A 15538-nucleotide genomic window follows, 5' to 3' on the forward strand; every position below is an offset into this window, starting at 1 on the left:
GTGTTTTACTGGCACATCAATGTGAGATCATAAATGACCTCAAGTATGTCATGCGTTTTTGCATGGTTATTCACATCTTGTTTGTGATCCTCGACATCCCGTAAACAATGGAAAAGCATATATGAGATTAAACATGTCGTTGATAAGATTCAATGAATCTCAAAATATCTAGGACTTTCATATTAGAATGAAATTAGAATTGTGCCTACTTAAATAAATTTGTAATTAGATTACGGCATCCCTCTTCTCATTTCGAATTATATTTAGGATCATATCCTTGAATATTAATTTGGGTTAAAATATTAACGATATAAATTGACTAACTAAAAATGTCTCTCTCAAACAAATGTCTGGAAATGGTGAAACTTCTGCTACTCAAACAACATACTGACGATGCCACTAAGGTCACTTGCATAATGGTTGGAACCATGGTAGCTAAGCTATAAAAGTTTTATGAGGACTATTGGCGATACAAAATAAGCTTAGATCTTGCTGAAAAGTTTCACAAGAAATCAAGACAAGAAAGGTATGAAGTCGTTAAGTCCTTAATTACGTGTAAGTTGAAGGAATGAGAATATATTTGCGCTCATATGCAAAAGATGTAGAGATATGTGGGGAGGTTGTAAAAACTCAATGTCACATTTGACAAGGAAATGTCCATTGATATCATCCTTAACTCCCTAGCTGCTAGTTATGATCAGTTTATTTTGACCTATCATTTGAACAACAAGGAGATGACATTGACCCAACTCCATAACTTGTTATAAACTGTTGAATCAGGAATGAACAAGATTCATTTCCCTTCTGTGACAAGTGCTCCTGTCTTGATCATCAATCATGACAGAGGAAAGAAAATAAAGGCAAACGCCCAACCCAATTAGAAAGGGAAAGCCCATGTTGGAGCATCCAGTAGTGGGTCAAGCAGTTCAAGTCCACCGACTCGAGTTCAGAACCAGCTAAGAGGAAGAGTTTTGGATGTGGCACGTGCGGGAAGTTTCACAGTGGGAGGTGCCGATCTTTGCATGTCGTAAGTGTGGCAAGGAGGGGCACTTTGGTAGAGACTGCAGGCAGAGTATGCGGGTTTGTTTCCATTATGTCCAACCCAACATACAATTGGGCCTGACATGTCATACAATGGGCCTAACCCAACATAAAATGGGCCCAACTCACTTATCTAATGGGATCAAACCTACATGTATGCCCGTGAACTGTTCCTTGCATCTTCCTCGATAGGGGTCCAGGAAGCTGACCTTGGGCGAAGGCGCTTGTCACCATGAACTCTTCATGACCTGGGACATTCAAGGTAGCTAGCGTGAATCGGTCGTAATAGTCATGGATAGATTCTCCTTCATTTTGCTTGCACGCCATCATAGAGTTGGCGTCCCCTTTTCCATTTCTCAACTGCATGAAGTTGTTGAGGAAAAGTTATTTCAGCTGCTCAAAGCTTGAGATAATGCCTGGCCTTAGAGACTTGAATGTAATGCCCGTGTTTCTAGGCTAAACATTAGTATGATGATGTAATAGTCTAGGTCAACCATTGTAACCTATCTTAAAGTAATAAAAATGAATTACTTGAATATTATGTGAATTATGTGATTTTATATGATTATATACTTGTTTGTAAAGAAATAATAAAAATAAGCGTCAAAAATAAAATGTTAGAAAAACCCGATACCTATGAAGAAAGTTGTAGGAGTCGTGACAAGGATTCTGGAGATATAAAGAATGCCGAAATCTGAGTTATAACGAAGAAGTTATGACATGTCGAAGTTTCGCGACAGAACCGGCACGACATTGCGTGACGTAAAAGTGAGTTTACGATAAAGTGCTTTTAGCCTTAGCGATATAAATGAAAGTTGTAGTATACGTTAAACCGACAGTGTGCATAAAAAGAACGTCGAAATCTGACTTCGTATTAGGAAGTTATGAATTTTCTAAAATCTGGCATAACAGTGTGCAGCCCGGAATTCGAATTATGGATCGGGCGATTTTTAGCTGACACAACCTAAACGAGAATCGAAGATCTCGTCAATAGTAGTTCAACGGTAAAAAGACAGATGAAAACGGACGTCGGATGAAGAAGTTATGAAATTTTAACGGACTTTTCCTGTCCCGGCCTGTTAAAAATATAAATTTAAAAATAAATTCAAAATTAGCGAACGGAGTCTAAACGAAAGTTGTAGAGTACAGTCTTACCTACGCGTGGATATAAAGAACGTCGAAAACGGAGCTCGTATGCGAAAGTTATGAATTTTTGAAGTTAGAGGTACGCATTTCAAAGCTTATCCGAAGGGAACGCCTCACGTGCGAGGGTACGCTAAGCGTACTGAATTACACCCTGCAAACGAAGCACGTACGCCCCGCGGTCTCCTTTCCTTCTGCGGTCCGAAATGAGGCACGATGCACCACCAAAGATCTGACGCGCGTCCGCTACGCCCCGCATAGATCCGGAGTACGCCCAGCGTAATGCGAGGCCTCGACCAACTATAAATATGATGCGAGACTGCCCGGATTATTTTACAAATTCACATCTTCTTTCACTCTCTACGCTCTCTCTAGCCACCCAAAACCACCTGAAGCCTAGGGAACCTCCCTAGCACTAGAAGAAAGCTCTGGAGCGCCCGAAGGTTCCGAGAAAAAGAGTTTTTCGGTTCGGAACTCTGCACGCGCAGAGCCCGATTTTCAAGCAAACCTCCCGGTTTCATCAAAGAAGATTATTCTAAGAAGCGAAGTGTTGTCCGAATCACCACCGTATCAAGTGAGTACATAGTCACTTTCATCTTACACATAGATATGAAGTATTTTATATAAATTACGTGCTATGTGTATGTATGTTATTTGTTTACCTGATATCTATGCTGGATGAAAGATCTAAACTTCTTTCTTTTCAGATATGAAAATTTTCTCTCAGATCTAAACTCTTTCTTTCAGATCTGAACTTTTTTCTTCAAATCTAAACTTTTTCATTTCAGATCTAGACTTTTCTTTTCAGATCTAAACTGTATATGTATATTTTATACTTTGAGATCTATGTTGTATGAAAGATTTAAACTTCATTTTTCAGATCTGAAATGTATATGTGTTTTATGTCTACAAATATGTTGTGTAAAATATGGGTAGATGAAATAGTTGGTGTGTGATAAAATGATGAGAGGCCTCGGTGTTGACGTTGATCCAGTCATCTAGCGGAGTATAGATGACGACCACATACTTTTCTGGACAGTCCAGTGGAACGCTAGCAGGCTCGCAACCTGTATGTGTTTATTTGAACTCAGTGTTCACCAGATGTACTCCATCCCACTCATGGTTGCCTTATTTGACATAAACTGCTGAGGTATCTCCTAAGCAGTGTTGTTACCCTGATGATAATCCTCAGGCTAGGTCCCTTATATTAGATGTTTTAGGGACGAAAAGTGAGGATAACGGGAACGGGTAATCGGGTTTGTTTGGTTTGATGAAATTAATAAACTTATTTATTGTGGGTTGAAAACCCTATATGCTCACCAGGCTCCCAAGCCTGACCCACCCAGTTTCTTGTATTACAGGTAGTGGCAAGGGCATAGTTGGCTGATCTGACGAGAGATTATGGATTTATAGGCCAGTAGAAAATATATAGAATGTTGTAAGGCCTATATTGTTTTTGAGGCCAATTTCGTTTTATGGCCTATGATGTATTGTTTATGCTTTTTATCTGTATTGACGATGACATCCCGAGTTTTGTAATATAATGAAAAATACATTTCTTTAAGAAATGCTTTGATAAATTTTTATCATATTTTGTTTGGGAACAAATTCCGCAACACTTTTCTTTGAAAGATTACTCTGATTTTATTATAAAAGCATAAACGAAATCGGACTTTTCTGGCCATGAAAATGGGGATGTTACAGTTGGTATAAGAGCATTAGTTTAAGCGAACTAGGAATTTGTAGGATTTCTAGACTAAAACTTAGAATGCTAAGCGATGATCGTGATATGAGTGTCTACCATATTATAGACACAAGCACTAGTTTATTTTAGGAAAGATGCCTAAAATGCTTTTATGTGCTATGTGCTTTATGTTTGCCTTGTATGCTATGATTTGTTTGGATCTATGGTCTGTTGCCGACCGGATCTGGAAACCTTATGTGTTCAGGATTCTAAGCGTATGACTACGATATTAGAACTAGCATGTAACGTTTCGGAGTGATAAGGAGGATTTAAACGCCTATCGTAAATAACGATCTAAATTCAACTAATTTGGTGTATAGATAGAAATGGCAAGAACCCGAAGCGGAGCTGGAAACGCGAATGAAAACAGGAATCAGCAGCCTCGTCCCCAAGTGATTGAGCAGGTGGCGATAGTAGAAGCTGCACCTGAGCCAGTCACTATGGCTGGAGTACAAGCCATGATTCGGGCAATGATGGCCGAACAAAGGGAAGAGATGAGACAACTATTGCTGAATAATATGGATGAACCTTCGATTCCTATTGAACAACCTGAACTGAATGACGGACAGTTAGAGGAAGGAAATTACAGTCGCACTTTCAGTCAAGCGGAATCCCCAGTGGCAGAAAGGAATGACCCGGAGAGCGGAATCAACAAAGATGGACGTATGTATAAGAATTTCTTGGGCGCCAAACCACCAAGTCTTTCCGGAAGCCCAAAGCCTGTAGAGATTATGGACTGGATCTCTGAAATGGAGATGGTATTTGAAAGCTGCAACTGTAGCAACAAGCAGAAAACCGTCTTTGCGATCCGACAATTGAAAATCGGAGTCTTGAGCTGGTGGAAATTGTTGGCAGATACGATGCCACGAGGAGAAGCTTTGAATATGTCTTGGGAAGCATTCATAGAGCAGTTGAAAATGCAGTATTGCTCCGAGATAGATCTGATAGATCTAAACAATGAGTTCCAGAACTTGAAGAAAGGGAAAATGAGCATTGATGACTATGATATTGCGTTCATCGAGAAGATGAAGTTATTTCCTTACCTAGTGCCGACTGAACTCGCCAAGAGAGAGAAATTTGCTAATGGATTGCCATCAGACTTTTGCCCAACAGTCAAAATGGAAAGCACGTTGAAGGAAGCCGTTAGAGCAGCCAAGAATGTTGAGACCCTGTTAAAGGAAAGGGGTCTGGAGAGAACTGAGGTTGGTGAGAAAAGGAAGTTCGATGGATCTTTGAGATCCAACAAGAAAAGTAAATTCTCAAAGTCTGGTTCGAGAGGAGGAGGAGTCGAAGCAAAATGGTGTGAAAAGTGCAAAAAGAAGCACCATGGGAAATGCGACGGAGAGGTCACTTTTTTTAAGTGTGGGAAGTCCGGACACTACGTCAATGAGTGTACTTCCAGCAGGAGGGTGTGTTATGAATGCATTGAAGGAGGGCATATTTTGAAGAACTTCCCAAGGAAGAATCAAGCAGCAAGGCCAAATGCACCGCCCAAGCCAAGGGCAATCCAAATGATCCTTGACGAAGCAAGTGACGATGCAGGGAATCAAGGATGAGGACTTCACATCCGAAGATCAAGATATGAAGTAGCCATAGTAACATGTAGTGTAGCCTGTTAGAGGCATAGTATAGGTTAAACTTGAATGTTTATGTAATCGTTTCAGGAAATAATATAAAGCTTCGTTTTGTTACCTAATGTGTCAAATGATTATGTGGAATTCTTGAATGGTGACTTGGAAAACTGCGAGACAATACTTGGGACAAGTATGAGTAGGTGTGAATGGTAGTAGAGGCCTATACTAGCAGAAGCACAGGACTCACACTTGGATCAGGGAAGGTCGGAAGGTTACCAAAAAGCTAGTGATTGATTCCGTTTTGTTCATGCATGTCGTTACCATCATTTCGGTGATGACTAAGAAGATGATTGTTATTTCGACCCTAGTGGTCATATCATATCGAGTCCGACTAAGATGAGTATGTTACGTGGTTCAGAGAACCAAGTTCGATGTAGCATCTGACTTAGGCTAGAATATTGAAGTGAAAGATAATCGAAACAATCAATAGAGGTTGTCACAACGATCGTGGAAAGCATCAAGAAAGCTCGGGAGGAAGCTTTAGAGGAGAATGACCGAAAGGAAGAACGTTTAGGCAAAATGTTGGTGTTCCGGTACAAATAATCAAGGATTGAAGGTATTCCAAAATGGGCGAAGTAAGAGATCTTCTGATGGAAGAAGCTCACAAGACCATGTACTCGATTCATCCTGGCAGCACTAAGCTGTATAGGAATCTGAAACCCTACTGCTGGTGGCCGACGATGAAGCTCGATGCTGCAAAGTATGTGGCCAAATGTGTAACATGTGCAAGAGTTAAGGCACAACGTCAGAAACCATATGGTAGTTTAGAACCTTTACTTGTACCCATGGGTAAATGGGAAGATATCATCATGGATTTTGTGACTAAACTGCCCAGGACAAATAACGATCACAACATGATTTGGGTAGTCGTTGATCGTTTCACTAAGAGTGCGCACTTTATAGCAGCCAATGAGAGATGGTCGATGGAAAAGCTTGAAAATTATTGAGTGAAGGAAGTTTTAAGACTTCACGGTGTTAATCTAACGATTGTACCAAATCGTGATAGTCGTTTCACGTCAAGGTTTTGGAGGAGTCTATAAGAGGAAATGGGTACGGAGTTGTGTTTAAGTACAGCTTACCATCCACAGACTGATGATCAGAGCGAAAGAACGATTCAAACACTAGAAGACATGCTAAGAGCATGTACCCTAGAATTCCAAGGTAACTGGGATGAACACTTACCCCTGGTAGAGTTTTCCTACAACAATAGTTACCATTCGAGCATCAAGATGGCACATTACCAAGCTTTGTATGGACAAAAGTCTCGTACGCCGTCTTGTTGGCTTGAGGCTGGAGAAAAACAATTTATGGGCCCCGAAATAGTCCATCAGACTGCAGAAAAGCTGAAAGTGATTAGGGAAAGGATGTTAGCAGCTCAGGATCGTCAAAAGAGCTATGCTGACAAGAAAATACGACCGATGACATTCGAAGTTGGGGATTCGGTTTTGCTTAAAGTCTCACCATGGAAGGGACTTATAAGATTCGGGAAAAGAGGAAAGTTGAGTCCAAGATTCATTGGACCGTTCAAAGTTCTTCAGAGGATTGGGAACCAAGCTTACAAGCTAGAACTGCCAAAAGAACTAGATGATATTCATAACACTTTCCACGTATGTTATTTGAGGAAGTTCACAGGAGAAGTTCCCGACATAGTTCCAATTTTTGAGTTAAGGATAGATGAAAACAAGAGGCTAATTGAAGAATCAAAGGCGATTGTTGACCATAAGACTAAGAAGTTGCGACGCAATATTGTCGACTTAATGCATGTGCGATGGAAACATACGAATGGGCCAAATCTCACCTGGGAAACAGAGAGTGACATGATGAGTCGCTATCTGCATTTGTTTATTGATCCATGATTCCGGGACGGAATCATCCTAAGGGGGAGAGAATTGTAACGCCCGTATTTCTAGGCTAAGCATTAGTATGATGATGTAATAGTCTAGGTCAACCATTTTAACCTATTTTAAAGTAATAAAGATGAATTACTTGAATATTATGTGAATTATGTGATTTTATATGATTATATAATTGTTTGTAAGGAAATAATAAAAATAAGCGTAAAAAACAAAATGTTAGACAAATCTGATACCTATAAAGAAAGTTGTAGGGGTCGTGACAAGGATTACGGAGATATAAAGAATGCCAAAATCCGAGTTATAACGAAGAAGTTATGACCTGTCGAAGTTTCGCGACAGAACCGCCACGACATTGCGTGACGTAAAAAGTGAGTTTACGATAAAGTGCTTTTTAGCCTTAGCAATCTAAATGAAAGTTGTAGTATACGTTAAACCAAGAGCGTGCATAAAAAGAACGTCAAAATCGGACTTCGTATGAGGAAGTTAAGAATTTTCTAAAATTTGGCATAGTAGTGTGCAGCCCGGAATTCGAATTATGGATCAAGCGATCTTTAGCCGACACAACCTAGACGAGAATCGAAGATCTCGTTAATAGTAGTTCAACGGTAAAAAAAACAGACGAAAACGGACGTCAGATGAAGAAGTTATGAATTTGTAACGGACTTTTCCTGTCCCGTCCTGTTAAAAATATAACTTTAAAAATAAAATCAAAATTATCCAACGGAGTCTAAACGAAAGTTGTAGAGTACGGTCTTACCTATGCGTAGATATAAAGAACGTCGAAAACGGAGCTCGTATGCAAAAGTTGTGAATTTTTGAAGTTAGAGGTATGCATTTCAAAGCTTATCCGAAGGGAACGCCTCGTGTGTGAGGGTACGCTAAGCGTACCGAAGTACGCCCTGCGTACGAAGCACACATGCCCCGCTGTCTCCATTCCTTCTGTGGTCCGAAATGAGCTACGATGCACCACCGAAGATCCGACGCGTGTTCACTACGCCTCACGTAGATCTGAAGTACGCCCATCGTAATGTGAGGCCTCAGCCAGCTATAAATATGATGCGAGACTGCCCATATTATTTTACAAATTCACATCTTCTTTCACTCTCTACACTCTCTCTAGCCACCCTAAACCACCCCGAAGCCTAGGTAACTTCCCTAGCACTAGAAGAAAGCCTCGAAAACCCGAAGGCTCCGAGAAAAAGAGTTTTTTCGGTTCGGAACTCTGGCCGCGCAGAACCCGGTTTTTCAAGCAAACCTCCTGGTTTCATCAAAGAAGATTATTTTAAGAAGCGAAGTGCTGTCCGAATCACCACCGTATCAAGTGAGTACATAGTCACTTTCATCTTACACATAGATATGAAGTATTTTATATAAATTACGTGCTATGTGTATATATGTTATCTGTTTACCTGAGATCTATGCTGGATGAAAGATCTAAACTTCTTTCTTTTCAGATCTGAACTTTTTCTGTAAGATATAAACTCTTTCTTTCAGATCTAAACTTTTTTCTTCAGATCTAAACTTTTTCATTTCGGATCTAGACTTTTCTTTTCAGATCTAAACTGTATATGTATATTTTATACTTTGAGATCTATGTTGTATGAAAGATTTAAACTTCGTTTTTCAGATATGAACTGTATATATGTGTTTTATGTCTACAAATATGTTGGGTAAAATATGGGTAGATGAAATAGTTGGTGTGTGATAAAATGATGATAGGCCTCAGTGTTGACGATGATCCAGTCATCTAGGGGAGTATAGATGACGACCGCAGACTTTTCTAGACAGTCGAGTGGAACGCTAGCAGGCTCGCAGCCTGTAGGTGTTTATTTGAACTCGGTGTTCACCAGGTGTACTCCAGCCCCCTCATGGTTGCCTTATTTGACATAAACTATTGAGGTATCTCCTAAGCAGTGTTGTTACCCCGATGATAATCCTTAGTCTAAGTCCCTTATATTAGATGTTTTAGGGACGAAAAGTGAGGATAACGGGAACGGGTAATCGGGTTTGTTTGGTTTGATGAAATTAATAAACTTATTTATTGTGGGTTGAAAACCCTATATGCTCACCAGGCTCCCAAGCCTGACCCACTCAGTTTCTTGTATTACAGGTAGTGGCAAGGGCATAGTTGGATGATCTGACGAGAGATTATGGATTTATAGGCCAGTAGAAAATATATAGAATTTTGTAAGGCCTATATTGTTTTTTAGGCCAATTTTGTTTTATGGCCTATGATATTTTGATTCTGCTTTTGATCTGTATTGACGATGACATCCCAAGTTTTGTAATATAATGAAAAATACATTTCTTTAAGAAATGCTTTGGTAATTTTCTATCATATTTTGTTTGGGAACAAATTCCACAACACTTTTCTTTGAAAGATTACTCTGATTTTATTATAAAAGCATAAACGAAATCGGTCTTTTCTGGCCGTGAAAATGGGGATGTCACATTGAACCACTTGCATGTGTTTCCTATTATGGCGCAGGGGAAATACGTGCAAGTGAAGCGGCGATCCATCTTAAGAGATGTCATCGTCCACTCGTAGTTGTCGATGTGGTCATCTGGGTCTGTAGTACTGTCGTACTTTGGCATGTTTGGTATCATCGCAGTGTGCGGGATTTCTTACTACAGCAGTTCATGACAGAAATTGGAGCTTGCGCTTCGCATGGGGTTGTCCATGTATGAGTATGACATACCACCATAAGCCATATGTTGCTGCATCTGGTAGGGGCTTGCGTACACACTACAAGAAAAAGACCCTTTTACGACGCGCAAACCACGACACTCGTTAACTTATGTTACGCAAAAGAGAGTAACATTAAAAAAGGGTCATATCTTCAAAAAATTTAAGGATAGAGGACACGCATTATTGCGTGCCCTTAAATTAGTGTCTCATGTAAAAAAAGTAAAAACACGGAGGGCACTTTATCTAAAATGTGCGTCCTCTGTGAATGTCACTTTATATATTTTTTTTAAGAAACGCGCGTCTCTCTTCTTAGAGGGAAAATGAAATCCCCAAAAATTTTAAACATCGCTTTCTTCTCCTGCATTCGTATCGATCTATTCTCTAACATCTCCTCTCCTTCGTCTCCGCCCCTCACCCACCTCCACTACCTCCAACCCATACCGACTCTTCAGGCCTCACACAATGATGATGTTCATGCCCTCTCGACCAACCTCTAGATACCCCTAACACTCAAAAAATGAACGATGCAGTAAACCCTAACACTCAAAAAATGAACTCCAACGATTCTACTCCAAAGCATTCTTCTAAATACAAAAAATGCAGAGAGCAAAGAACGATGCAGTAACCCTATAAAACCCCTAATCGTTGTATTTCCCCTTTTCCTTCCTCTGTCCCCTCCCATCGATCCTCTAGCCCAAATAAACCTTTGAGTTGCTTGTACAAAGCCTAAATAAACCGGAATCCAATGCTAATTTCTCAAATTCTTTCACGGTTCTTCCAATTTCCAAAATTTCAATTTCAACCATATCGAAATTCGAAAGCAACCAAAGAAGGGGTTTAGGGTTTTTGGGCTCAATCAAATTCTACGCTTGCTGCTAAAATCTCTATGCACAAAAGCAATAATGAGCGCAAACGTGACGGCCTTTACAACTAGTAGTCACAACCTTCCTTCCACCATAGGTCCGAATTCAAACCGTCACCCCTCCTCCATCGGCAGTGTAAATCATTCACAATTTGAATTCTAGTTATTAGAATTTGTTTAATTTTACAATTTTGACTTTCGCATTATCTCGTTCATCTTCAGTATGGAACAAAGCTTCGTTTCAGATCCAAAGGGCGCCAAATGGTATTTGATTCTTCATTCTAATTTTGATAATAAAATGTTTTTTCTTAATAGAATAATAAAGGTAGTTATACCGGTAGTATTCTTGATTATAATGTTCTTATGGACTTTCACTTGAGACAGTATATTGAAACTATGCTGAAGAGTGAAGAAATTGCCTTGATTATAATGTTCTGATGGACTTTCACTTAACGACAGTCAACTGTACAACGCACTGCAAGGAAGCTTGGAGGGGAAACAAGCCCAAAGTACCCTGCGAATCAAGCAAACAGAAAATGAAACTTGTTGATTAAATTTTACTATAATACCCTTTTAGTCTTGTAATATCAGTAGTAGCTTTTCACTAAATTTTACAAATCTTGTGCTTTTTATAGACATTTGAGTTTGCCCAGAGAACATATGCAGACTTTTTTAGAAGGTTGGTGGAAGAACTTTTTGGTATTTCAGAATTTGTTTTGATACGGATATGGTGTTGTTTTCCTAGGCATCCTTGGAACTGTCATTATTAAAGGCACTTACTCCCTTGGATTTAACTCTGACCATTTAAACCTTTTACTTTTTTTTTAATTATGTTAATCATTCACAGAAAACCCTTATTTCCATGTGATTACACCATCAGATCTAAGCCTAATCTATAATATCTTGTATTCTCAGATCATATAATTCAGGTCAGTCTTAATCTTGTCGTTTACTTGCACTTGATTCATCATGGGAAGAAGCTCGATTTTTATATGGAAGTGACAAGATCTGAGCTCGACGAAGCACAATTAATATTTGTTTTTGTTATGGACATAGTTTTATGAAATGGATTATCTTGATAAGCAAAGATCTGATTCAATTGAGGCTTAATATAAACTATATTTACCTTTTGAACGTTGTTATTGGAGTTTCTTAATCATGCAGTAAAAATTGAAATGTTTTGGGATGTTCAAACAGTTGCATGACATGCGATTTACTTATCTAATCATTAATTTGGGTTCTGGATTATTTGTTAATGATGTTTATAGTTGGGTGATGAATGCTGATTTGTGTTAGTCTTGGATTTTTCATGTTAGTCCTGACATTTGGAGGAACTAGAAAGTGAGCGAGGGAGACTTTGGATGATGAAACAAGGCATGATAGAATGCAGTGTCTGTCATTCTAAGTTGGTGAATCCATCCGCAAAGACAGTCTCACAAGCTTATGATAGAATGCACTCAATGTTCTCTTGGTTGTTGGTGACTGCATGTTAGTTAGCTTACAAGTAATTTCTTTAGTAGTGATATACTGATATCCCTCACAAGTCTCAAGGCTAGAGAGCTTACATATGTTTCATATACTGTAGTTTTCTTTAAGAGAAACTTGTGGCATCTTTTGCAAACTTTGGATTTATATCTTATTTAGATTATTCCCGAATTCCTAACAGTGGAACATAGATTCCTGGGGGAACTTCACCATGGCAACAAAAAGTATGATAGAATCTGCCAAAGTATTTTCCTTTCACAGTGATATCCCAAGACTATATGAGTCAGATTTGTCATTTTCTGTATGTTGTGTAGGCATTTTGTTCATGCATGATAGTTTTCTAAGAGAAACTTTTGTCATCTTTTGTGAGCTCTAAATTTATATCTTATTAGAGTAGAACATATATCCAATTATGGTGAGAAGGATGTTGATGGTATAATATAATCTTTTTCTCCTCATTATCCCGGAAGACAAGATAAAGAACGTGCTTTGTATATCTATTTATAGTACATATCTTTCACATAACATAAACAACTCTTTAAGTTCCATGCATCATTGACTGGATAATATTTAGGTATAGTTAGTTGTGTACTGTTTCCATGTTACATAATTGATCAATACCTCACTAAATTGATCATCTTTTACAGCCGATTTTGGTGTACATGTCCAAGGTTGATGGGAAGTTCAATTTTAGCCACATCAGTGTTAACTTTCAGACAGAAGTTGCAAAAGTTATCTTTGCACTTGTCATGCTTCTAATACATGTATGTTCTTCATTTCTTAATTTTATTATATTTATCTTCTGCTTTTGTTTTGGAGAACTTTTGTGTGACCTAAGCTTATCTTTCATCTATTTACACCTGAATATATGATGCTAACTTTTTGGCTTGGTTATTAGGTATTCTGATGTCATTATTTGCATGTTATCTTAATTGATTTTTAAGTTATGAACTTAGTGTAGTACTTTCTTCCCTTATTCCTTGCAAGTTGCTAAATTCTTTGTTAATTTTTCAAGCTAGAAATCAGAAGATTAGAGAGAAGCCACTTCTTTCTGTCTCCAACTTTGTACAGGTAAACTTGCCACATTTTCCTTTTTGAGTCAACATATTATGAAATGGTTAGGCTTCTTCCAACAACAAAGTACTCATTGTATTCTTAATGATTCCAAATTCTACTTTATGCTAGCTACAAAATGCTTAAAAGTTAAAAATTTATACTATATCTTATAACCTATAGAATAAGTTCAGTTTTTATAAAAGCATCAACAAAGCTCATGCTCATGTCTTTATGTCTGCCATGGTTTTCTGCAGGCAGCTCGCAACAATGTGCTTCTTGCTGTTCCAGCATTCCTCTATGCTATTAATAACTACCTAAAGTTCACTAGCAACCTCCTTCCATGCCCTGCAGCCTCTCAAAGTTCCTGCATTCAGGTTATTCTATTAGAAAGGAAATTGTCAAAGGAGAATTTAGTCATGGGTTTCTTTTAATGTTGTACATGTTTTGTTTTTTATAATAAATATTATGCAATATTAGCAATGTGTTACATTTACTTACTATTAGAATGATTATTTGTATTTGACATATTAGTGCAATGAATTATCTTTATTGTTTATGGTATTTTATTTTGTATTATGAGACTTTTAATGTGTTATTTAATTTGAAAATTAGTAAATCTATCAAAAATATATAATTTTAAAAACATTTAAAATTATGAAACGCAAAACTACGTGTCGTCTTCCTTTATGACAGGGGCTTCCTTGATACGCATTGCGTGTCATAAACATGCGCGTCGTAAGGTTACGACACGCAAATGCGTGTCGTCTTCCTTGTCTTCCTTTATGACAGGGCCTTCCTTGATACGCATTGCGTGTCATAACTACGAGTCGTAAATGCGCGTCGTAAATAGACGACGCGCAAAAGCATGTTGTCTCTCGTTAGGACAGGGCCTTCCTTGACACGTATTTGCGCGTCGTCTGAGCGTTTTATGACACGCATTGGACATCGTAAAAGGCTGTTTTTCTAGTAGTGACATCTGGTTATGCATGGCCGCCGGCGAGATGTACGGTTGATACTGCTGTAGGTTTGGCTGCAATCTAAAGTGCTGGACTGCGTATTACCCTGCCGAGGGAGCCATATATGGGCTTGCCCTGTATACTGTTGTGTATACGGACTGAACGGTTGAGCGACTGCCATGAGGGGGTTGAATTCAGATGCTACTGAGAACTGAACACCGGATCCATAAGGGTCGGATCCCTGACTGGTCGAGGTCTGTATTCTTGTTACTTACGTCTAAGACCGTGTCAGGATTGAGCATGGGTCTGCTGTACAAGCTGGTTGAAGATCAGTGGTTGTTGTACGAATAGCGGCATATGAGGCATCCCTGCCATGGTGGCATGTGGGTGGACCATCGGGAAATATGTGGTTGCGGCTGAATAGTATGGGGGATCCAGGTTTCAGTGCCTGAAGTGTGCGGGAAGGGTTGTTGTTGTGAAACAGGGATATCCGTTTGTTACGTCGCGATGATTTGTGGAGTTGTGGTTACGATTGCTACTTGTGGAGTTGAGCTAGCTGTTGGGCGCCATAGAACGGCTATGTAAGTCACCGCCGTTTCAGCTGCAGAACTGGGTGGTGTCTGTAAGACCGGTGTGCGGTTTGAAACGTGTTCTTCCTGAACGGAAGTTTTCCCGCCATCTAGTGACTGCATTGGACGCAACAGGCTTTTCTATGTTGTTCCTGATGTCATTGGAATTTTGCCCGCCATCGTTGCTTTCTGGGTTTGCTTCGTGGATGTATCGTTCTAGAGATACGCCTGGATGGCGACAAATGTTGTGATATGTTGGAGATGGTTGAGTCGGGATTGTAGATGAGATCTGTGCCGGTTTCTTCTCCTGATATCACAATACAAAAGAGTGAGATGATAGTTAGTCGACATCCAATAGGAATTCCCGGGACGACGCTCCGACGATCAAGTTAGTATGAGGTCTCATAGAGGTAAGAATAGATTACAGGAAAAAGAGTTGTAACTCCCGGTTCTTGGTATGTATTTAATTCAAAAGTTATTCATTTATGTATAGAAACTCGACG

Source organism: Lactuca virosa, chromosome 1 (assembly GCF_052849685.1).
Source record: "Lactuca virosa cultivar CGN04683 chromosome 1, Lactuca_virosa_CGN04683_v6, whole genome shotgun sequence".
Lineage (NCBI taxonomy): Eukaryota > Viridiplantae > Streptophyta > Magnoliopsida > Asterales > Asteraceae > Lactuca > Lactuca virosa.